At 45.4% G+C, this 25165-nt stretch overlaps 1 long non-coding RNA gene across 1 annotated transcript in view; it reads left to right on the top strand.

Moving 5' to 3' along the window:
- Window positions 1–21997, top strand: part of LOC149856266 (uncharacterized) — a 37626-nt gene extending 15629 nt beyond the window's left edge. The window contains exon 5 of the long non-coding RNA XR_016444512.1: window positions 20126–21997. This is a non-coding gene — a long non-coding RNA (uncharacterized LOC149856266). The remainder of the gene's footprint in view (window positions 1–20125) is intronic.
- The last annotated feature ends 3168 nt before the right edge of the window (window positions 21998–25165 follow it).

Here is a 25165-nt window from a genome sequence, read left to right as displayed (position 1 = left end):
CCTGCCACTGGGTGGGTCCCAGGCCAATGGTGGGGAGTGAGCAGCAGGCAGGGCTGGTGGGCATGGTTGAGCCACTAGGCAGCACTGCCCAGATGCAGAGCCATGGTTTCTCTTCATGTCTGGGGCAGGGCCAAGGACTGGAGCAGCAGTCCTCTTGTACCCGGATCCCGATCCTCCCACCACAGGGTGGGGCGAGGTGCTGGGTCCCCCAGAAGGGTCAGGTGAGGCCTTCCTGCTTCGTCACCAAGACTCCCAGCCATTCTGGGGCCTGGCTGGCTCAGCTATGGCAGCAGAGACCAGGTAGGGTGATGGGCTCCCTCCACCTCCCACTGCATTTGTGCCACTGCAGACCTGGCAGTCTCCTCTGTGCTGCTGGGCTGGCCCTACTCAACTCACCCTGCAGGAAGAGGAGGGTCTGGTTCCCCCAGGTGGTTTCTGCTGGGTGTGCTGCATCCTTCCCCTCCCACGTGTGGTGCTGGGGCTACATCCAACCCTGAGGTGGGGCTGAACACACAGCTGGTCCAAGGAGGTGCCACAGCAGTTGAAGCAGGTGGTGCCAGGTCTGAGGGGTTGTCATTGGCCCCTGTTCCACAGGGGCAGAAGCATAGCAACTCCAGCTTGGGAGGCCACTGTTGCAGCCCTAGTGCTGCCCCCATAATCCCTGCTGTGTCGCTGCCTCTCAGGAACACTACAAGGGGATCAGACCTGCTGCCTGCTCCAGCTGCCACAGCATCTTCTTGGGCTAAGCCAGATGGGTACTCAGCCCTGCCCCATGGCTGGGCCAGTCCCAGGGGGAGGGGGAAGGATGCAGAGGCTGGGACCAAATCCCCCTGGGACCAAACGCCCCTGCCTTCCTCTGGGGTGAGCTGTGGAGGGCCCAGCCCAGAAATGCAGAGAAGGCTGCCAGGTCTGGCCTGCAGCATAAGCATGGCAGGAGGTGCAGGGAGCCTGTCACCCTGCCCAGCTGGGCAGACCTGCCACCCAGCTGGGAGCCTTGGTGGTGTGGCAGGAAGACCCTGCCTGACCCCCATGGAGGCCTGGAACCTCCCTCCCCCACTCCTTTCTTGTGGCAGCAGGATCGGGATCAGGACACAAGAGAGGTCTGCAGCCCCAGCTGCATCTGCCCATGGAGGTGAGGGAAAGCCAAGGCTCCACAACTGGGAATTGCTCCCTAGCGGCTCGGCCATGCCCGCCTGCTGCCCGCCACCCAGCGCTTGCTCCCCTCCAGCTTCAGAGGGGAAAATCTGAGTTTTTCTCCTTTAAAGGGGAATATCTGGGTTTTTCCACATGTTTCTGCATGAAACAAAACCCAGATCCCTGCTCATCATTAAGAGTCTCCATTTACCATGCCTACCACTCATCATATGTCTAAGAAGTATCTTTTCCTTGCTGAGTTTTTTAGCTCTAGTTTTGTTGCTTATTCTATAGTTTTTTAATCGGCACTCAGAACAAAGTCTCTTTTGCTCTCCGATTCATCTCCTAGGTTCTACAACAAGAGAGGCAAAGATTATACAGACAATAGCTGTCTTCTTCACGTGTGCCTCAGTCATCCCTTCAGCAACTCCATCCTGTAAATTGAAAAAGAAAGAATCCTATAGAAAAATAGAATGTGACCTGGTCCCATCACAAACCAAAGCAGCTCAGAGCTGCAATTTTAAGAAAATCCAGTCCTGGGTTGGGGCCTGCTCAGTGCGGCTGGGATGTTTGTGGAATTTGGCTGCTAAAATGTAAAACTCTGTTGAACACATGACTATCCTTATTTATTTTTTTAGTTTAGCTCAGATGTGCTGGGGGTAGCAAGAGGCACATCCGTGAAACAAAGTAGTACCTGCCAAATTTCAGGTCATTGCTCCCAAACACAGGGCATGAGGTCTTTTAAAAAAACAAACCCAAATTGCCATAATTTCTTACCAGGTTGGCCATTTGCAAGAAGCTGTCTTATCCTGCACTTCCCACATCAGCATTTTAGGCTGACCTGTTGTCTCTGAATTTTTCTGAACAATTCAGCCTGAAGCAGACACTCAATAAAGGAAAAAAAAACCCCCAATTGGTTAGTGTTTGACCAAGTTATAGCAATTAAAAATGGAGTCTGAAAATGTAATGTTGGACAACGACGATAGTAAGTTATGATATTATTTTCTGCTATAATAACATGAGGATTTTTTGATACACTGCTAGGATGGATTTCTAAAATTGTTGGGGTTAGTCCAAAACTGTACTTTTATGGGTCTCATAAGACCTTTTTCTGCTTCTCTCCTTTTGAAACAAAAAGCAGAGTCTATGTATATATTAGCCCAACTGACTACTTTTGATTGTCACAGTCTGCTGCTTAAGAAAGTGTTTTAAATGCACTAAATGAGATAAGAGATCAAATCTAGTGGTATGTAGGATTTATTATCTAGAGTCACCATTTCCCCAATATTAAATACTGTTCCTGATTCTCTTTCACTGATTTGAAGCTTCTGCAATATGGCAACCCCCTGCTCCTTTTCTCCAAACAGAAATCAAGCTGTATCTTTACAAGTAATAAATATTTCATCATATAACTGATCAAAAAACAAGCAATCAAAAAAGCTGCACCGTAACAAATATTACAAGTTAACTTTTAAGCAAGGTACACCACAGTGGAACTGAGTATGCATGAAACAGGCTTAATTACACACACAGCCCATCTACACGAGACATCTACTGCAAGTTGCCTAATTAGCTCTGGAATAAAGTCTCACTGGTCTCCATGTGCAGAGCTATTAGGTCAGAGTTAACTAATTAACTCTGCCATAGGTTAGTACTGCCAGATACAAGTACAGAGTTACTTGCCTTGGCGCAATGCACATGTAGGCACTGATGGGGCTGGCTGGGCCATGAGGGTTCTTCAGTGTGGGAGCTGCCTGCCAGCTAGCCCTGCACTGAAGCACCCTCATGCCACAGCCAGCCCCACCACAGCATGTTGAGCCAGGTTAGAGCATCCTTGGACTCCCTGCCATCTGGGACTGCGCTGTCCTGGCTCAACAATGCTGCAGTTCTGGGTGCACATGTAAACACTGCACCCGGGAGCAATAAACTGCATGAACTGTGCCAGAGTTTATTGCATTGCATTAATATTCATGTGTAGACACTCCTACAATGTGTAACATTGATGTGAGATAAGAATTGGGTCTCATGTTCTTAGAAAATTAAATATAGGGATTGTTTTCTGCCTTTGTAACTCTCTGTAGTGATTCTGAGTGTTGATTGATATCTCCACATTCTCCTGCATGTCATGTGTCTGACTGTTGTGGTGCATTTGATTAAAGAAGAAGAAAGACTTTGGGGAACAGAATGAAATGGCAGAATTAAGTGCTTTTTTTGTTTCATCTTTGCTATTTCTCTATAGTTTTTTAGCTAAGCTCTTCCTAGGCTTGGGAGCTTGAAGAATGTTTTTGGTTATTAAAGAAAAGACATGGACACCATTCCTAAGATACTATAGCCCTGACATTACAATGTAGCAAGTCAATGCAATTTCAAATCAAATATGAAGTGAAATGCATGTAAAATTTCAGGAGAAAATTATTACACAGTTTAGGACAGGTCACAACTGCCTGTCTTCATGTAGTTACATGCACTCCATAGCCTAGAAGGAGTGTCTCGTGTTTCTTAATGGTACTCTCTTCACAAAGCCCCCAGGATACATTGAAAGTTTATTATTTCCATGTCATGTCCAGAAAATGGAGGCAGAGAGACTAAGTGACATGTTACAAAAGAACTGTAGCAAAGCATGGAAATGAAATCAGGGCTCCAGTCCAAAGCCAGCCTTTATCAGTAATGTAACTAGGGCAGGGCAACTGGGGCACAAGCTCCAGGTGCTGACTCAGAGAGTTGTCAGAGTAGCCCTCTGGGAATCTTTGCAAAAGACAGGGGCTGCCCCGCACTGCCCATGCCCAGCCATAGGAGCCAGGCTAGGGCAGTGCCAGGCCAATCAGTGCGTCTCGGGTAGGGTGGAGGGGGTGTGCAGTGATCAGAATGGTGCCCCCACCCCCTGCTGCCCCTCACCCCTTCAATCCCTGCCCAGGTGCTCACTAGCATCTGAACCCGGTAGGCAGAGTGCCTCGCTGCTCTGTGGCTGTGCGGTTGGAAGACAGTACTGAATGCTCCCCCTTCTTTTGCAGCAGCTGAGTAACTGAGAGGCATACAAGGAAAGAACCTATAGGAACACATAACTAATCCAAGCAATAGGATAAGAATCCATAGTCCCTGCTTAAACCATATTTAGCACAGTCTAGTCTATGGATGATTTCTTGTTCTGCAATTTCCCGTTCAAACTAGTTTTAAAAAAAACATTGCTGCTTGAGAGCAGCAGTCCTGAGGTCAGCAATGGACCGTTCAGGGCGGTTGAAGTGTTCTGCCCCAGGCTTTTTGTGTCTTTCTGCAGCTGATGTCAGATCGGTATTCATTCATTCTTACATGTCAAGATCACCCTGTCTGTGTGATGTAGACGGCAGAAGGGCTTTGGAAGCAGGTGGTGGCGTATATGATGTTGGTAGAGCTCCAGGTGGATGAGCCTTGGATGTTGTACTCCTTGGTATTTGGTCCAGTGATGATGTGGTCTGTATTGATGTGGGGGTCCCGCAGGTGTTTGGGTGCATTGCAAGGAGCTGCTTCCTTAGACCAGCAGATGACAGCATGCAGACGGGAGTGTGGTGCATTCTCTGGAAAGCCATGGTAGTTTGCATTTTCCTCTGACCCAAAGATCTTTTCCCTGAGCATCCAAGTGCTCAGTTAAAAATATAGCCCAGTTACATCATAGCATGCTTATATGGTAGGTAGCTAATAAGTAGCTAACCCCTGGCCTGTGAGCTTTGATACAGCTGAAGTGGCAAATGCATGGTGCAAATACTGTGCTGCATTTCACCAAGGCTCCCGCTACCTGAATTTGCTTGAGTGAGTACATTTCTAAAGACAAAAGATTTGTAAAGGAAAAAGTAGGTCAGAGAATCCTGAAACCTTAAATTCCCATCTGCCTTTTTCTCTTCTGCAAGGTGAATTCTGCTGAATACCATTGAATTTGTTGAAAACACACACAGGACAGGTGGTATTTTAAAGCTCAGGATTCTGTCTAAGCTCCCAAGTGGGATATTACTTCCTCCAAAATATGCTGCAAGCCCTTTTCTACCAGTTATAGAGATGGCCCTTAAATTGTGTAGGAATGCTGGGATTTTCATAGAAGCCTAAGGGAGGGAGGCACTCAAATCCTGTTGAAATTCAATGGCTATTGGGTGGAATTGAGAAGCGTAGATCTCATCTGCCATGGGCCTTGTATTCCTAACTCTCTTCAATCCTTTGAAAATCCCAGCCTAGATTTCAATTCTTTTTTGTCTGTTATTGCCACTGAATGCTTAAAAGCATATAAATGGGGAAAACATGCAAGTAGGACATGAACACTAACCTGATGACAGTAACTACTCTCTTTCAGCTTACTCATCTTCCTTTCAAACGCTCATAGTCTGACCAGCAGGCCAGGATACATGAAGGGAAGGGTGCTGCATTCTCTGGGAAGCTGTGGTAATGTGCATGCTCCTCTAACTTGGAGACAACCCCCGAGCAGTCAATTGCTCAGTTACAGATAGGCCCAGTTATATCGTACGATGCTTATACTAGCTAATACTAGGACCTAATTTCTTTCCTTGCTGTGTATACTATTAGGGCCACTGTTAGGGCTTTGCAGCAGAGGACAATTTCACATTAAGGAGAGAAAATGACCTTTTTCTTTTCCTTTCTTTTGCACCCACAAGTGTGGTTGTTCTTTGGCATCTGGATGTTTGACTTCTAAGGAGAGAAGGCTTCATCTGCTGGAACAAGGGAAATCATGTGAGCTGGTGGGGAAGTCATTCACCTCTAGCTGAGAGAACTGGCCAGGGCATGCAGCCCTGTGGCCACATGAACCAAATGGGCACCTTGAAAGGATAACCATTGCACTTGATTTACTTTAACAAGATATGTTCATTAGGCTATTGTCGAATCAAGTTTGCCCATTCAATAGCGTAACCGGGGGGGGGAGGGGGGGAGGGAAGGGGGAATGAGTGGGGGACTCTCCCTGAGTGCTGAATCAGACAGGACACCAGAATAGGAGGCTCCAGGGAGCCCATATGGCTGCCAGTCCCATATTCTTGGCATTCATATCAAGCTCCTCCAAACCCTACCAATTGTGTGCCCCAGCTGTAGCCAGTGCCATAGGAACGAAGTTTGGATCCTGGGGCAAGGCCCACAGCAGCAGCCTGCCCTCACCCCACGCACAGATTTGGGGGCCATATCCCCCCCATGTTTGCCCAGGAGTTCACACAGTGACAGGTGCTGTCCTCCCCCTGTCCCTGCGCTCCCCAAAATGAGCAGCTTATGGCTCTGTCCCATGCCCTGCCCCAGCTGGGTAGAATCTGTTGGCACCCCTTCACTTGGTGCCCAGGGCAGTTGCCCTGCTAGACCCACCCCGTGCTACGGCACTGGCTGTAGCAGCCCCATGTGAGGAGATAAGCACTTGGCACTTCTCCCAAACCTTATGGGTAGGCACCATGATTTTGAGTTATGTCTGTGTGTCCATCCCTTGCTATCCCAAAATGACTGCTAAGGCCTGAGTAAGCAGTTGGCTGGGCACTAAAAGAGTCTGTCACTTCTCAGAGGCGTTCAGCCCATCACAGCATCGTGCCCTTTCGACCTGGCTACTTAGCTGTGAACCACAGCCACATGGAACAGTGTAGACTAGTGAGCCGTCATACATCATCACCGGATGACTGAGTCTTATCTTCATGTATTCTGCAAAGGCTCTTGAGTGTATTGAGATAGAGGATGTTTCCACAGTGTGCAAACGTTAAAGAATAGAAGATGCTCATTCAGAAATATGTACACCTCTGTGGAATAGGAAGAGTACAGATTATGCAGGGACCATGACAATATCAATTCAAGAAGATAACTGTGACAAGATGACACACTATCGCATCATAAGCTGTTTAGAGCTGCCTGGGAAAAAAGGGTTTTTGTGTTGACAGAATAATATTAGAAGCAATGACATATCAGGGTATATATATATATAGAGAGAGAGACTTAACTATTTCAGGTGAACAAATGACATGGTGCTTAATTCAGAGGATTCAGAGGTGATTCAGGGCAAAGGGAAAAGAGTTGCTAGAAAAAAAAAATGCACCTGCCATGCAGGAGCTCTGAAAGAAACAGAAGGGAAATAAAAACAGGGAAATAAAATGCGCATGATGAAAAGGGCAGCAAGGCACGTGCCTAGCTCAAACGCAGAACTCTGATCTCTACTGCTAAGAGAATGATCACTCTATGCCTGGCCCTTTACATCCAAGAAAAAGACAGTATAAGCAACTTTGATGCAGCCCTAATACAATTTGCAAGGGCAAAGCACACCCCAAAAAGATGACCTCAGGAAGATGCTAAGGACAAAGACAGTGCAGGGGCATGAAATCATCCTCTTTTGTAGTGGATGCTGCACCCTGTCAAATTGTGATTCTGTTTCTGTAGGCATTATGCTTCCCCCCATCCCTGCACCCAACACATTGCCTCTTGAAATTTCCATGTGGGTAGTATACCTGTGCCTTGCCCTCCATTGTGGCTTAACACTACACATTAGCCATAAGTGATTAGTGCACATCAAGGGAAGAAATCAGAGCTCTTACCTGTGGTTTTGCTGACATGCAGAAACCTAGATCCCAGCTTGTGGGTGGTAAATAAGAGATTGAATAGTCTGCTGCCCTTGAAATACAAATTACCACTCCTTTGAAAGAATAGACTAGTAGGTTCATCTTGATTTCTTTTTATCTTCTGCAGTGGCAAACTGTTGTTTTCTGACTTCTAACAGAAACGCAGTGACATGAACTATTTCTGGTAGAAAGCAAGAATGTTTCAGAACTTTGAGATATCCTGGGATTTGTTTTGGGGGGATTTCTTTTTTTGATTGTGTTACGCATTTAAAAATTGGACCACTGCAATAGAGAACTTGTCACCTGTCTTAAATATTGATTATAAATGAATACCTCCCCAACCAGTTTCAAATGAAAGTAATACTTTTCCAAACAAAAAGCAGTGCCAATTGTTAGCTAATTCATTTCTTTTGCATGTTATCTGTGGGAAACTCTCCATTATGAAATAGTACAAAAGGTCGTTATTTTTACTTATTTGTTTTTATAGTGCTTCTGGGTGGAACTGTTGAGTAAGTGTGTTGGACAATCCTCACCTGGAAAAGTTGCACTCTGGATGGGACAAAAAAGACAGGGAAAAGCTGTAATCTGGTACACACACATATTGTTTCTTAATATGTTATAATATATTTAAGGTCTATGAAGGAACTGTATCTAAACCCCATTTTGCACAATGTCATTGGTGGCTCTGGGTGAAATGTTTCAAATTTAATTGGTTCAAATTTGAAAAACTGAGCAAGAGCGAGAGAAGAAAATCATAAATATCTGCCAATTTTTGTTTGCTTTCAGGCATCTCATTACCAACATATATCCGACAGTATTTTGTAGCAGCTTCTCACTCTCCAGAACTCACCCTGATGACTTGCTGATCCCTTGCTGAAAAGTGCAAAAAACTCAGATCTCCCATTGACTCGGGATGCAACTCCCTTGGCATCTTGCAGGACGTTGTACAGTGGAAAACACAGCTCCTTTGCAAGCGAGCTAGAGGGATGATTGTAGGCGCACAAGCATTACCCTGTCAGATGAGTGAGTGTAAATAAAGAGGCAGATGTTGGTGATTGATTAAATTCTGATGCATGTCCTTAACCTGCAAAATGTAGCTGGCTTAATATTAATTTGTTACAAAGCTTTCATAAGAAAATCCATTATTAAGGAAAGTGAAGCAGTGCCTTCAGGTTTTTTTTTAACAAGTTTTAAAGATTAGCGTCAATGTAAGAGAAGTAATAAATAGTACAAAATGAAAAACATGAAGGGGGAAGTATATGCTAAGACTCAGAGTTTAGAAAAGAACAGTCTGGAAAAGCAAGACTGAAAATCTCTTAATTTAAAGGTTGAATAAGGTGAAAAGTTTTAAAGGGTTGTGGCAAAAGAAACTGTTTTTGCAGACAAAACAATGCCTTTGAGCCTGGAGGAAATCCAGTGAAATGGTGAATGGGGAAGTCAGCATCTTGTGCAACTTTGTCTATTGTCTGTAAAACACTTGCCTGTATAATGATTACCATGCCACAAGGCTATAAGTCACCCTTTCACGGGGACCAGATGTAATGCACAGGGTGGCACTTTGTCTTCCTCTTGTGGCTAGGCTGCACACCGTGCTTGATGGTCTGTTACTGCATCTCAACTAATGGACACAGTCCAAGCTGAAGCAGTAACAAAAGCATAAACCTTTATGCGTGGTGTTGTACCTACACTTTGTTATCAGTGTATCACTCCAATCACAATTAGGGCCTGATCCTACTTCCACAGAAGTCCTTGTTGCTGACTGTAGTGAATATAGGGCACTTAGTCCTTGCTTTCTTATTATTTATCAGCTTGGGGCTTGAGTAATGGAGTTTTGATCTAGCTCTCGGCAAGTGAGTGACTTTCACCCTAAATAAGTAGCTATTATACAATGGATTGGTGAGAAAATGAATGCCAACACAGTAAAGGAGACATGAATCTCCAAAGCAATGTGCACCATGTAAAAACCAATGGTAGTAACTCATGTAGCAGGACAATATAAATTTACTATTGCTTCACACAGTTTATTCCCTTCCCCCTCCCCTCCTTGACAGCCCTTCCTGAAAAAGAAGGATAAAGGAATAAATGGACTCCTAATGATTTCCTTCTCCCCTTAGATATTAGCTTCAGAAATGATTAGTTTTGTACAAAACTTGTTTTCATTACCTTTTTGTTAAACAAGCCTCTAAATAAATTTTAGCTATTTTCCAGCCTGCTTAATCCTCATGTTTTCATATAGATAAATCTTGCATAATTAGCCATAGCTTTGGAAAGTTATAATGTCTGGCGGGAATGAAATGAAGCATTGCTCTCATCTGGGAGGTAGTCAAACAGCAGCAAAATGCCAGCCTTCATATTTTGCATCATTTGCAGAAGGCTGAAAATGAACCCAGGTGTTCATGGAAAAAGTGCAGTGTCTTTCCTCCAATCTCCCATATTTATCCTTCTCAGCTCAGAAGTGAATACAAGCCTTTTTTTTTCCTAGTCTGATGGATTTTTTTTGCTTGATTCAAAGTCCATTGAAATCAGTAGTGCACTTTCAGTTGATATCAGTAAGCTCTGGATCAGACTCTGTATATTTTAATCTCTCAGGAGCAAGGATTGTCTCACTCTATGAATATATGGTATCTTGAACACTGGGCCCCTTGTCTTGGCAGTCCATATTGTAATTACCAGCAGTAGATTATACTGGAAGGCCCTATGCTTTGCTGCTTCTGTAGGCCTGGTTCATCCCAAGCAGAAGCAGCTCCTTGCATTGACCCATTCTGCCTGTGTGCCACCTTCCCATCAAAGCCTGGAGGCAGCCCTTCACCACGTCCCTCAGGACAGATGCTTTCTTTGTTCTCCATGTGTCACAGGGGCACTGAGGTGTCCTGTGCCTTAGAGGATAGAAGGAGAGCTGTCAATCAGCAGGGCAGCGCAGGTGCCGGTTGCTGTGGCAACCAGCCGGTCAGGTGACCGGAAGGGGGCAGGGCTGGGCCCCTTTATAAACAGCCCAGGCTGGAGCCTGAGGGCAGTTCCCCTCTGGCAGCTGCAGAAGCAGGAGCTCTGCGGGACAGCTCAGCAGCAGAGTCAATGGTGGCGGTTTGACCGGCTGCAATGATGCGAGGGGAGAGAGAGAACCCGAATAGAGGTATGGGAGAGAGCCAGCATTGAGCGGAGCTGGGTTCATATGCTCGGGGCTTATGATTGTCTTATGAGCCAGTAGGCTTCTTGTTTATGTTGCAGCTGCTTGGCTCATGTTTTGTTATCGTTATACTGGAGGACCGGGTGAGGCTGTAGGGGTGTGAGGAGCCCTCATGGGGACTCCCCAGTGGCTTGGGGGTTCCCGGTGCCCAGTGGGGCACAGCGAGGGGTGCCCGTGGGGCACAGCTGTTTGCGCTGGAGAGGCACGGTGTGCGGGGTTGCGGACCCCAGCCCATGAGGCCTGGCATAGGCCCTAGAGGGGGTGACAACGGGCACGAGAGGCCTGGCATAGGCCCTAGAGGGGGCGACAATGGGTGCGAGAGGCGCGGCAAAGGCCCTAGAGGGGGCGAGAAGCTCCGGGAGTGGGCAAGCGCACTAGGAAGAACCCTAGGAGAGTGTGAGTACACCGAGGGAAGCCCCCAGGGGCAGGAGCATGTGTTGAGAGGTGCCCCAGGAGCGGGTGTGGGTATCAAGAGAGGCCCCAGGAATAGGTGGGGCATTTTCTGATTATTAGAAACCCAGTAACAGGGAGACTAAAAAGGACCCTAGAGGGGTTCCTCAGTATTGGGGACCCCGAGGGGCCTAAAAGGCCAGGTAAGGCTTCAGTTGCCTGAGCCTAAGCTGACATCAAGGATTGACAGGACCCCAAGGGGTCAGGTAGGCCAGGTAAGGCTCAGGTCGCCTGAGCCTAAGTGGACTCATAACATTGGCAAGAACCCAGTAGGGTCAGAAAGGCCAGGTAAGGCTCCGGCCGCCTGAGCCTAATCCGGTATCCACCATTAACAGACTTTAGAGGGACCAGTAAAGGTTTAGGAGGATGGCCCAGGTGGCGTAATAGCCTCAGAAAGATTGGAGACAGGCGTCGGGGCGTGACGAGCCCCAGGGGCGCCAGGTGGGTGACAGGCCCGGGGGTGCCAGAGAGGGGCACCAGGGCAGGACGAGCCGCAGGGGCACCAGAGAGGGTGCCGGAGGGCCAGGACAGAATAAACGTCCAGGAACAGCTGCGAGGCGTGGGGCGTGCTAAAGGGGAGGTAGGAGGCACGCATTGCCCATAAGGCTGGGGGTGTTGGAACACCCCACTTGGAACGGAGGTAATACCAGCGCAGTGTCAAGGTGAGAGTAGGCAGCCTCCCTTACTGAACTTGTAAGAACAAAGACGTGGTAGGCGAGACGAGGGTGCTGGATCACCATAATTGACACGGCAGGGGGGTGCTAGCGAGTTCACGGCCACTCGCAGGTCCCACCCTCTGACACCATGTCTCTTCCCCTGTGCCAGGGGTCCCTCTAGTTCTCCATGTTATTCCATTTCTTTCCCACATGTCATGGCCACTAACCTCTCCCAGGTCAGAGGTTCTCCAGTCCATCCTCCTTCTCCTTCTCCCTCCCGTTCTCCTTTTTTTCTCTGCTAGGATACTGGCACTAGAGGGAGGCTGGGCAGACCCAAATATTATGTTGGTGGCTATAAATGGTGGTGCTCAGTCATCAGTACTTTGGTCTGTGGGTGATTACAGAGCTATGCAGCGATGACTTTGCTAATCAGAAGGCGGAGGCTCCATGATGCTTCTCTCTTCTGGGTGTTGGGCTAATGGCACCAAAGGGGCTGAGCTGAAGAAAGCAGGTGTCCTGTCCTGTTTGCCTTCTGCCAGGCTGACAATGGGAGAAGCAGTATCTACACCCACTGAAAAAGGAAACAAGTTTAGCTGTCTAAAAAACCTTCCTACAGCTCTTCCCAGCACACCTATACATTAAATCTCCCTGCCTACTATAGTTCTGTTTCAGCAGCAAAAGAGTTCCACATTATGTTTTCTGCTCATATACATTAGTATATAATTAGAGCTGTTCAGGGAATTTTCAACAAAAACAGTACTTTGTTAGGAAATGTCAAGTCATCAAAACCAAAACTTTCAGAGGACGGTCTGTATTTATTATGATAAGACTTATCCAATAGCTTAGTGCCATAGTGCTGTCATCTGGGGTTTGGGAGACTGAGATTCAAGTCCTTGTCTGATTCAGGAAAACAAGGGTCCTGAACAGTTGTTGCAGTAATCTGAGGTGCATGCCTTAACCAACTATATTGCTCTGGGATGTGTGAGTGATTATCTTTCACTGTCTCACTTCAAACAGCCTTTGTTTTATCCTATTGATAAACAGAAAAGTTCTCCTACAATATGAAAATAAATTTCTGGCCAGGCCTACATAACATACACTATACTTTTAATGAGAAAAATAAATAGAAATCCCAGCTGTAACTAGATACTGGAACCATCGGATTGACTCTAAGGGTGCGTCCAGATGTGCGTGGATGTTTGGTTCCCCAGGGACAAGCAGTGGCGGTGCACCTTGTGCCACTGCTACTTGTTCTTGGGGAATGCCTATGCCAGGTGTACTTTGGCGTGCGGCAAGTTGCCCCAGGTGGGGTGGGGTAGGGGAGGGGAGGCTGGGGCCAGCACTTGGGGTACTGGGGGCCTCCCAGGGCTTCAGCTGCAGCGATTCTGCTGCATGGAACCTAGCTGGCAGTTGCAGCATGGCTCTGGGCGGCCCAGCTCAGCATTTCAGCAGCATGTGCTGGCCAAGCGTGCATTGTACTTGTAGGAGGACACTAAGGTGCCTGCTACTTATAGAGCTGGAATAACCACTCAGGTGCCAGTTGCTTGAGCAACCGGAGGGAGCCAGTGACCCACACCTGCTAGCAGTCAGCTGACCGGAAGGGGCAGGGCCTGGCTCCCATTTAAACCCCAGGACTGAATCCAGGCAGGCAGTTCCCTGCTGGCAGCCAAAGGGGGAAGGAGCTCTGCCGGAGCAAGTAAAAAGAAGTCTAAACTATACGAGCAGCTACGGAGACTGGTAAGGGATGGAGCAACCCTGGGGGACATGAAGGAGATTTTAGCCAGATGGTTTGAAGTTATGTTACAGCCCAGGGGCTTATGTTTTGTTTGCTGTTAAACTGGAGGCTTGGGTGAGGCTATTAGGGGTTGGAGGAGGCCTCATATGGGACTCTCAGCATTGTGGGAATCCCAGCCCCAGAGAAGGGGCAGCAAGAAGCCCCAGAGAGGGAAGCAGTGAGAAGTCCCGGAGAGGGGGTGGAAACCCCCGGCACCAGCGAGGTGCGATCTTAAAAGCCAGGGAGCTCTGGTGCACCTGTGGTGTGGTGTTGTTCTGGTCTTGGTTTTTTTTGCAGCCTGGGAGGCAGCAGGCTCAGGGTCATCTCCTGGTTTTGGCCTTGTGGCCCTCCGGCTGTGGGGCTGGCACCCGGGGCCTCTGGACCAGGCTCCAGATTGGAGCAGGAAAAGGGGCCCTGGGCCTCAAGACAGTGGAAAAGGCTAAAGCCTCGAAGTCAATCCCTGTTTAGTGGGTTTAGTTGGGGAAGCCTAGCTAGGGAAAATCGGGGGTTAGTCCCACATAGGGGAAAGGCCCCAACATATCCAATACCATAGGCAGCCTCCCGCTTGCAAGAATATCATCCTGATTTCCATCAAGACGTGGCAGGAAAGCATAGGGTGGGACATAGGAACCCCAAAGAAGGATCCAAGGGTGCCCACGCAAGGCACAGAGTACTTGGAAGATGGTGCTGGGAAGGGTGACATGTTACAGTACTGTTTCTTTTCTGTGGTTTTTTTTGAGCCCTGGATATCTAGGGGTTAAAAAAACCTGTAGAAAAAAAACCTGGCACAACGCATGCTCTGGCAGTGCACCCTTGCAGCATGGAAAACACTGGACTGTGCAGTATATGGTGCTGCAAATGTGTTTGTAGCGCCATATACTGAACAACCACGCTCATCTGGATGCGCCCTAAGTAGCCAGTATAGCTTACCAGTGCGTGAAGATGGCCTTTTTTGTGTTTATTGTTGTTTTGTATAATCTGCCTGTATTACAAACATTTATTTAAATAGAATATGAAGGCCAAGACACCTTTCTAATTTAAATTACATAGGCTCAGTAAGATATATGACAGTATGGTCTCCTCTTATACAGTAAGGCTCTACTGTAGGCAATAGAAAGACTCTCATTGATCTCCATAGGCATTGGATCATGCCCTAAATACACTGTCCTTTTTGATCATATTGGCCAGCTCTGCTGGTCTAGTTGTTAGACATTCATTTTCTGTGTCTAATGTACTCTCTTAAAAAAATCTAATATGGTCAAATAGATGCTGTATCACTACGATGAATGCTTAAGCACACAATTCATGGGTTTTGGTTTTGTATCATAGAGCTAAGAAGCTGATCATTCTTAAATCCTTTCAAATATGTGCTGTACAGAATGATTATATTGGCTTTTTACAGAAACTTCAGGATCATTTGTGTTTTATGTCATAAAAGTCCCAGCTGTTTGATTTTTGGCAGACGCATACAATACTATCTTTGTGTCCTGCAATGAGGTCTTCTGTCAGACGTGTCATGAACCCCATTGGGCAGTCTTTTTCATGGCCAAGTTGCTGAAATAAGAGAAAACAAAATTATTAATAACAACAGCATTGATAAGTTAGTAGAGGGCAGGGAGCATCATCTCTTTAAAAAGGATGAGCATTATATTGAGCTATATTGCAGTCTGCATTTTGGATACCTTGTTAAGCTTTCTTCAGCCATAACTTTGCCTCTTTCAATACATCACAGAAAATGCCCCAGCACTGGTCTTCTCACAGGAACTAAAGGAGAACTATGAATGAAAAAGAGCTTTCCCCCAACATGCTGATTTATTATCCTGCCTGTACATACGGTATCTGTTTTATGAGAGAGATTTAGAATAAAAGACTCTCATGTTCATTTCCTAGTCAAAACTTGGTCCATTTTTTAGCATTTCTGTAGCTGTTCTGAGCCAGACATAGAGTTGTCTATATTTTATTAATAGATTAAACATGCAGATTGATGATAACTTCCTTCTACTGCTTTCTTCCCTGTGTTTATGTTAGTCCCTTTCTTCCTGACTGAAGTTTCATTGCTTTGAGACATATAGATGCATGTGAAGAGGAAGCAAAGAAAATGAGAGAAATCAGTAGAACTGGTTTTAAGCTTTTCAGTTACCCTGTTCCAACCATACATCAAAGCATGCAGCCATCAAAACAGGCTGATCCAGAGTTCAGGAAAACATTTCCACTTCAAACCACTGAAGCTCCATGTTTTTCAAGTAAATTTTCTTCTGCAGCTTGTAAAAGTGAAACATGGACTTGACTAGCAAAGGTGGCCATTCCCCACTAGTTAGCAAGCAAAGGACTGGGAGTATTGAGAGAGGTGGATGGAAACCTTCTTAGTTGCACGATGCCCCCATGTTAGAGCATGCAGCGTTTGCCTGATGGAAGCCAAAGTTGTCTTGAGACATCTTTCTGTGTCCCAGAACTCAGAAGAATTCTCCCATAGGGAGAAAAATATCGTACCTCTCCATATACTTGTGATTGCTGCCACAGTAATATCTGTGCATCACTCACATTAAGGAATACCTCCACTGCACACCTGAAGGTGGGGAACTGAAGCTCTAAGAGACTAGTCCCTTCGTAAGTCTGCTGCACCCAAAACTCCAGTTGAAGTCAAAAGAAGCTGGAGGTAGCAACCATATGTCAGCCAGCTCCAAATTGGCCAGTTCAAAGTTGCACAGTGAACCTACTGCACAAACCGGAATTGAATCTAATTCTCTAAGTGCCGGTCCAGTGTTTTAACCCAAAGACCACCTTTGTTCCTAATCTCCATTTTTATGTAGGGAGGTTTCCTATAGAAATCATTGGGCCAGATCCTGACATCCTTGCTCTATACTCTTCATAGATTTCATAGACATTAGGGCTAGAAGGGACCTTGGAAGATCATTGAGTCCAGCCCCCCGCCTGAGAGGCAGGAAGTCAGCTGGGGTCATAGGATCCCAGCAACATAAGCATCCAAATTTCTCTTGAAGGTGTTCAATGTAGGTGCTTGAACCACCTCCGATGGCAGACTGTTCCAGACCTTGGGGGCTCGGACAGTAAAGAAATTCTTCCTTATGTCCAGCCTGAAACGGTCTTGCAGGAGTTTGTGACCGTTCGACCTCGTCATCCCTTGGGGCGCTCTGGTGAACAAACGTTCCCCCAGATCCTGGTGGTCATGCCTGATAAACTTATAGGTGGCCATCAGATCGCCCCTGAGCCTGCACTTTTCCAAGTTAAAGAGCTCCATAGCTCTCAGCCTGTCATTGTAAGGTCTGTTTTCCTGACCTTGGATCATGTGTGTGGCTCTTCTCTGGACTCTCTCAAACTTCTCCACATCCTTTTTGAATTGTGGGGCCCAAAATTGGATGCAATACTCCAGCTGCGGCCTCACCAAGGCCGAGTACAAGGGGAGAATGATGTCCCAGGATTTGCTTGAGAAGCATCTCTGGATGTAAGCCAGCATTTTTCTTGCTTTACTAGCTGCAGCATCGCATTGCAGGCTCATGTTCATCTTGTGGTCAATGATGACCCCCAAGTCTCTTTCTACCATAGTGCTAGCCAGCGTAGTACTGTCGAGCCTATAAGGATGCTGCAGGTTTTTCCTCCCAAGGTGGAGAACCTTGCATTTTCCAGGCAGAACTCCTATTAAAGTTTAATTAGAATTTGCCTTGAGTAAAGTTTGAGCAAGAACATAAGGGTTTGAGTTGGTCTAGTCACCAATTTGTATTGGGAGAGAAAGACAGTGCCCTAAAAAGTCAGAAAGGAGAAGCAGGAACCACCCTGCAAACAACTAACCGACCAAGAAACCCTATCTAGTAAATGGTACTTTCTTAGTGGAAGAGGTTGATACACAATAAGTGTCTGTGCCCTGCAGTCAAAGGGTTTACCAAACCTCTACTGCAATAGTAGGTGGTGAAAATGTCCCTTCCAAAAATCTCCTTGACCTTGCAGCTTCCTCTGAATGCTTGCAGCTTTTATTTCCTGGCAAACTGACAAGTGTAAGGCTGTTTTCCATCCTAGGAAGAGTTAAACACATTCTCTGCCTTTATTTCGACCTCAGTAGATTGAGTTGAAAATGAAAAGTCTCAGAAAGATGAATTTCTTTTCGGATTTCTGAACAGAAAACTGACTATATAGCTCAGTCAACTGAACAGGGCTGAGCTGAGATGTTAATTCTGTTATAGTGAAAGGAGCCGAGTCCCATGTTAGCTCCAGTTTAGAGGGAGGAGAGGGAGAGAGGAAATGCTCTTTTCTTAAAAATATAGCAGACTGAAAACAATACTTAAAAAATGAATAAGTTTTGTAAATGCCGTTCGAATCCATCCTTCCCTTCCCTTATATAATAATTAATGATGAAAGAGAGAGCATTGAAGCTCACAGCCTTTCAAACACTGAGTTAAATCTCTATTCTGCTCTTGCTCAGCTTGTCTGTTCAGCTAAGGTCTCAGTGGAAACAGAGGTGACCTGAAGAAGGACATTTTGTGTCCCAAAGCTTGTCTAACATCTCTTCCAAACATGCAGTTGGTCCAATAAAAGATACTGTGTCACTTTACAAATCTTACTTTAGGGATACCTCAGGACACAGAGTGATGGGAGCAGGGTCATGATGAGAAAGAGAGAGCAAATAGCCATCCAGTGCACTAGAAAGCACTTAGCTGGGATTTCTTTATTTCCCACCTTTACCTTTGCACACTTTGCCCCCTGGTAGCTAAGTGACCTTGACAGACTGTTAAGAGTCCAGGAAAATTAAAATCCAGGTATTCTCAAAGTACAGCAATGCAATTCAGTGTAGCCCACTACCAGTTGACAAGGCAGCTCAACAATTCCCCATAATCCCTCCTCATATCTCTGGTAGCCTGAATGAGGGCAGGGCGAGATGCTTTGCAGCACAGAAAATCCTGTTTCAGCAGAAAGATGGTTCAAGCCCATTGTGCTACTGATGCAGGAGATGGTTTTGTTCATAAGGGACAGCCCAAAAGCCTGAAGGGCTGGCAGCAGGGGCACTAGGATAGAAGTCCACTATGTGCACTGCATGTTGAAGCAACAAGATGATTGGTGTGTGTCAGAGCAGGGGGAAGGAAGACAAAGACAGTATCGCTGCCGTGCGAGTTGCTGATAGAGACGCATCCAGATTTTAAGTACTAGAGTAGGTTGAATATCATTGACCTAATAATGCATTCAGCTAATGATCTGCTTATTCAGTCATTATCTTCTCAATTAACCTACGTTTCTGGCTGGCACCTGAAATCCTCTGTCAGAATTAACTGACTCAGAGAAAGTAGGGTGCGACGTAACACCACAGTTCAGTTCTTCAGCCAATTTATTATGTACCCACCAAAACTGGGCAGCCTGTTTTTATCATTCCTTGTTCCAGCTCCATGATGTAGCTTGCTTTCTATTGTGTTGGACCGCTGCTTCATTTCCCCTTGCATGACCTGCTTGAAGCCTGGCATTTTTAAAGCTTTTTGGATGGGGAGGGGGAGTGATGGTTTTGGGGGCATTTTTTTTGCTGAGAAGGAATTTGCTCATGAAATGGAAAGGTGCTGAAACAATGCAGAGAGATGTGGGTTTTCTTATATAGACTCTCTCAGTAGGCAGTGTACCTTGTAGTATTTAAAGAGGGAGTTCCATGTGTTAATACTCACAGGAAAATGTCCACAATTTTCCTTTAGCATCTTGACCCCTCACTGATTATTCTGCCACCGTTTTTAAAATAAGCCTTCTTACAGCCTGGGAGCTACAGTGAAAATAAGGGGATGCTAACGCTTTAAAATGTAACTGAGCAAAAAAAATGAATGCATTCCAGAAATAATTGGTTTCTGTACACAGAGATAAGCTGCCAAAATAACAAGGCTGTGATTCAAAATGCTGGCTGGCCTCCTATGAGAAACTGTCGGCCAGATCCTCAGCTAGAGTAAATCAGTGAAGTCTTATGAATGTGAATGAAGCGATATCAGTTTACACCAGTGAGGCATCTGGCCCTGCCATGTGCATGGCACCAGGAAAAGGTATTGCTGCAGATATTTGGAAGATACAGGACCTGTGGTTTGTAAATAACTTTCTGAAATCGTTTTCATGAAGACACACTAATTTATGCCATTGCCACCGTGGGGCCCTGCTGGGTTTTTGAAACAGTCATGGAAAAGGTGCCAGCATGTCTCATTGCCTTTAAGTTTATAAAGATGCTGAAAGAAGTGAGCCGAGCAACAGCTCATTGGAGAAGCAAATAGCAAATGCAATAATCTCTGTATTTGCTGAAGTTCTTATTTAGGATATGCACAGGGAACCGTGCTGTTCTGCCTTTGTCATGTAATTTTATTGCACAATGCTTTATTGACTTACTGGGCCATGTTTTGTTCTCCAGGTCTGTGCAACCCCACTGGAGTGAATGGAGGTGCTCAGGTGGCAAGAGGAGGAATATAACACAGAACTGATGATGAACAAGAATTATGACTTCAAATGGGCAGAGAAAATATGGGGTGTTTCATGATTGCCTGCAAAGAAACTAATGCTTTGCCACGTTACAAAATCACATCCAGTCTGGCTGACATAACATTCTGGGTTTCCTAGATGCTCCAGTCGAAGTCCGTGTTATTAAAGCATCAGTGCTAGCAGTCCCTTTGGCTCAAATTGTTTTCTTTCTGCCTTCCCTCCTCTGTTCTGCCTAACATAGTATTTTTGGAAGCATGTGACAGAACTCTTTTGTCTCATTGAGGCGGGTTCTAGACTAAAACCTTTGAGGAGAAGAAAGGCCCTAGGGTACTATTATTCTTCCTCCTAATTAGAGCAGCAGCAGTGCAATCCCACGCTAAACTGACCTCCAGCCAGCAGAGTGGAACCCAACCCCGAGAAGCCCGCTGGTTTTGCATCTTTTGGCCTGTGCCTCCATCCTCCTGATCCATGCATGCCCTTTGTGGTCAAGAAATGGAAGCGCAATAGTCAGAGCTTCCCCTGAATGGAGTCAAGGGACAATGGGATCCCTGGACATTCTCCCCTTTCCTGAAAGCTGGACAGGACAGTCACAATTTAGTCCCTGCTTCTAAAGTACTTTGGGATCCTTTTGGAATATGGAGTGCTCGATAGGAATAAGTGTTTAATGTTATGGCAACATCAAAAGAACCTGACAAACGTGGAGGCCTCATTGTGTTAATGTATGGCCATATTCATCCTCCAATCTAAATAGGGAAAGGAACATATTACAAATGGGAACCAAGACGCAGCAGGTGCTGTCTAGCCATGTATGCCTATACCTTCATGCTGGGCATAGCAGCAGTGTCCTGAAGCCTTTTTTCTTGCTTCATATGTACCAGATCCTGGAAATGAGGCAATGTAACTTCCCTAGAGTGGTTAGGAATGCACCCCCAGAGTCATCATAGCCTCAACTGTGCTATATTGTGGGTTCAGGACTGAGCCAAGGCAGCTGTTATTCCTCTTTTTCAGGGTTTGGTGAATGGCAAATGGCAGTGGCAATGGCAAAGTCCCATTGACTTTGAATCAAAGCAGGGTCTGACGATTTAAGATCTTAGGACAGTAGGGTTGGCAGAGAACACATGAAGCAACGTATTCTAGCTCCCTGCTCAGGGCAGCATCATCTCCAACTACATCATCCCAGTCAAGTGCTTGTTTAAGCTGGTCTTGAAAATTTCTAGGGATGGAGGTTCTACAACTTTGTCATAAAAAGAAGCAACATCTGCATGTACATGGTACATGTACGTACAGATAAGTGTGGAGAATTCATCAGTGGTTCCGGTTGCCTATTAGTTTGTATGTGTAAACCTGCATATGGCATCAGGGTTCATCCATGCCATCTACCCATTCGAGGTAGAATGTAACAGTTGCTTCCTCTTGCTGTTTGTGCATGGGGATAAAGGCTCTCTTGGTTTCTGTGCTAGAAGGAAACCAGTTCTGATAGCAGGTTCTCAAATTATACCAAAACCAGAAGCTTTTAGGAGCATCCCTTACATTTTGATACTTGTTTGGTTGCTCTCAGATGGGTAACTCAATTCATGAGAATCCCCTTTTTTCCAGTAAATTATGCCCTGATGCTGTGAAATGTGCTCACTAGTGACCTGGAATCTGATTCGGCATGATCTGAATGTCTCATCTTTTTGTGCAATAACAGATGTCCAAAGAATAGCTTGGCATCACTTCCTTGGTCATTAGAGCCTGAAAAACTCCCAACTTGATATAAAAATTAAAAAAAAGAAAATCATGCACAATGTAAAGAATAGAGGGAGGGGAGGAAAATGTTCTTGTTAAGGCATTTTAAATTGTATCAGCATTCACATAATAGTGTGGGGAAATTTTACAGTGATGTGTGGACATAAAATAGAGAACTTGTGTTTTGCTCACGTATTTACATAACTTTGCTAATAGTAATTGAATATATCAGTCCCATGAGATGGGAAGCAATTCACCTGCTAGAATTTGTGCTTAATTGGCATGAATGCTAAGATACTCTTGGAAAAACTGTACTTTTTTTGTGCATAAGAAATAAAACTATCAACTAATTTGTGGAATGAAGCATCACTTGTATATCCTGGGTGAAATCTTAGTTTTGCTGAAGTCAGTAGGATAAGTACTTTACTCCTACCACCTTCCCATTAATTAGTTATCACTGGCTGCATCTACAGGTGGTATAATGGTGACATAGCACTGGCGGGCACGTACCTCACTATAGTGCATTGCTATGGTGAAGTAGCTGCTAAAAATTTCCTTGTGCTGCCAAGACAGCACAGTAATGGCTGTTACTGTGCCATCATTTGATACTTCCTAAAGCAAGTACTAAATGATGGTGCAGGCATGGTAACAGCTGCACCATGGAGAGCATGTGTGGATGCGTCCACAATGGAGCAATCCCTGACTTACTCTGGGATGAAGAAGGGAGGAATTCTTCTTCTTCCTCTTCAATACCTTGTAGTCAAGTTTGGTTGTCTTCCATGATTGTCTTATCTGTGTGTCCAAAGACAGCTGATGAGTACTATCCAGGATCGACAGACTCTTCTGCAGCTCAGACATGTATTTCTGTGTAGGGTGGATGGCTCTGGATTCTTGATTTGGTCTGTGACCTGCCTTTCTGCCACTCCCGCTTTTCATTTCCTGTTGTTGTCATGAGGTTTCAAAGTACTACCATTTGGGGTAGTCCTGGATGATAGTCTCCCATGAGTTGACTTTGATATTGGATTTTTGTTGGCCTAGAAGTCATCCCTGAAGTGCTTCTCTGCTTTCTTTGTGAGCATATGCCCTGGCTCAGTTGGGAGAATAGAACTTGCTTCAGGAGTCTGGACTTGGACATCCAGACGACATAGCCAGCCCAGCAAAGTTGATGTTGGATTATCATTGCCTCAGTATTCATGGTGTTTGCTTGCAGGAGGATGCTAACATTTGTGCATCTGTCTTCCCACTGGATTCAAAGGATCTTCTGCAGGCAATGTTGATGGTATTTCTCTAGCAACTTTAGATGTCTCCCATACATTGTCCATGTCTCAGCTTTGTATAGCAAGGTGGGGATCATGACTCTTGATAAACCGTAAGCTTGGTTTCAGATCTGATGTCATGATCTTCAAACACACATTTCTTTAGGTGTACTTGCACATTGAGGTGATGTTGAATTTCTTCCATGTCAGCCTTCTGCAAGAGGTGGTTTCCAAGGTCTGGGAAATACTCTACATTCCCCAGTCTCACTATGGATCTGGATTACTGGAGCTGGGAACTATTCAGTAGGAGCTTGGTGGAGGACCTTAGTCTTCTGAATGTTAGGCATCAGTCCTATTTTCTTGTATACCTCAGTAAAGATGTTGATGATTGCCTGAAGGTCTGCTTCTGAGTGAGCACACACCGGAGCATCAATAACTGAAGTCGGAGGGGTCCTGGTTTCAGCTTGGAGTTGGCTGAGGTTAAACAGTTTACCATCCATTCGGTAGTTTAGCTTCACTCTGACTGGAAGCTTGTTGATGGTCAGATGTAGGGAGCATTATGGCAAGAAATATTGAGAAGAGTGTAGGAGCAGTGACACAACCTTGCTTAACTCCCATTTTAACCTCAAAGGGATCTGGGATAGATCCATTACTGAGAACCACCATTCATGTACCATCATGGAGCAGGCAGAGAATGGTGACAAATTTTGGTGGGCATCTGTGCTTCAGAAGGATCCTCCATAACACTTCTCTGCTGACACTTGAAAGTAGTTGAGTCCTAGAGATTCTTATGTTGTTCCTGGCATTTCTCCTGCAGCTGGCGAGCTGTGAGGATCATATCAGTTGCGCCTCTTTATGCCCTAAACCCATACTGAGATTCTGTGAGGCACTCTTTAGCAAGTGGAAAGTTCTTACAATGATCTTTCCTAGAGTGGAGAGCAAAGCAATCCCTCTGTAGTTTCCACAATCAGACTTGTCTCCTTTCTTGAAGATTGTCACAATCATGATTTTTTTATGTTGAGGCGGTGAAAAAGGCATGAAAGAGGAGGACTGTGGAACACAATTGTTGCTTTGTGGGTTATCCTCTTTCTCTTCCCTCTTTGTGTCCTGGCCTGTGAGAAGTTAGACTCTCCAGGAAATATATAGAATCAATGCTTTCTCAAATCAGCTTGTTCTAGATGGACACAACGGCTTTCTGGGCTGCTCTGGCTAACTCCTTTCTTGCCACTGCACTTCCCTCTCAATTGGACTTCTACTAGCAGAAGTCCATAAGCTGAGTTCTGCCAGTGGAAGCCAAGTGAACTAGAGAACCGATGACTGATCATCACAATTTATAGGCACCAACAGGACTATCCATTTAGAAAGTAAAATGCTCAATCTGGTTTATGAAAAGGTATAATTTGTCTAATTACATTGTAGGATGTTTGAAATATGCAGCTAGAAGCATTAGATATTTCCCTACAAATGTTGCCTAATGCATGGGGCAGTTTTTTGCTTGTATTTTGATGTGTGTTGGCATATGAAACAATTTAAAAAAAATAGACAAAGATAGCTAAATGATTTCACAAGATGGGTTACCACCACACAGTTGCACCTTCTATTAATACCTTTTGTGTGTCTTACAATCATATATGCAGATCCATGAAATTCTATGCCATGAATGCAGCTCTGAGTTGCATTTTATGTAACTGATAGGGTGATTCACCAACTGGTTTTACTTTTACAGTGTTGTTATCATTACAAATGTCGTCTTTAATTTGAATGTTCCACCGTATGTTCCAAGGCTGTTATGCAAAGAGTGACTGCTCCGATGTAGTCTATTAATATTCTTTGTGAGCACTGTGTTAATCTTCATTTTTCAGAAATTCCAGAGACCATAGGAGTGCAATAAAAAGGTAATTATGAAACTTTGTGAGTAGCTTAGCTTCACCCTTGAATATTATTATTATTGTGGTGCATGACAGCCATGTAACCCTGATTATGTTGGT

This window comes from Crocodylus siamensis, chromosome 10, assembly GCF_052110815.1.
Source record: "Crocodylus siamensis isolate JL-2025a chromosome 10, ASM5211081v1, whole genome shotgun sequence".
Lineage (NCBI taxonomy): Eukaryota > Metazoa > Chordata > Crocodylia > Crocodylidae > Crocodylus > Crocodylus siamensis.
The sequence above is the reverse complement of the archived record's forward strand: the minus strand, read 5'-3'. Positions and strand labels throughout refer to the sequence as shown.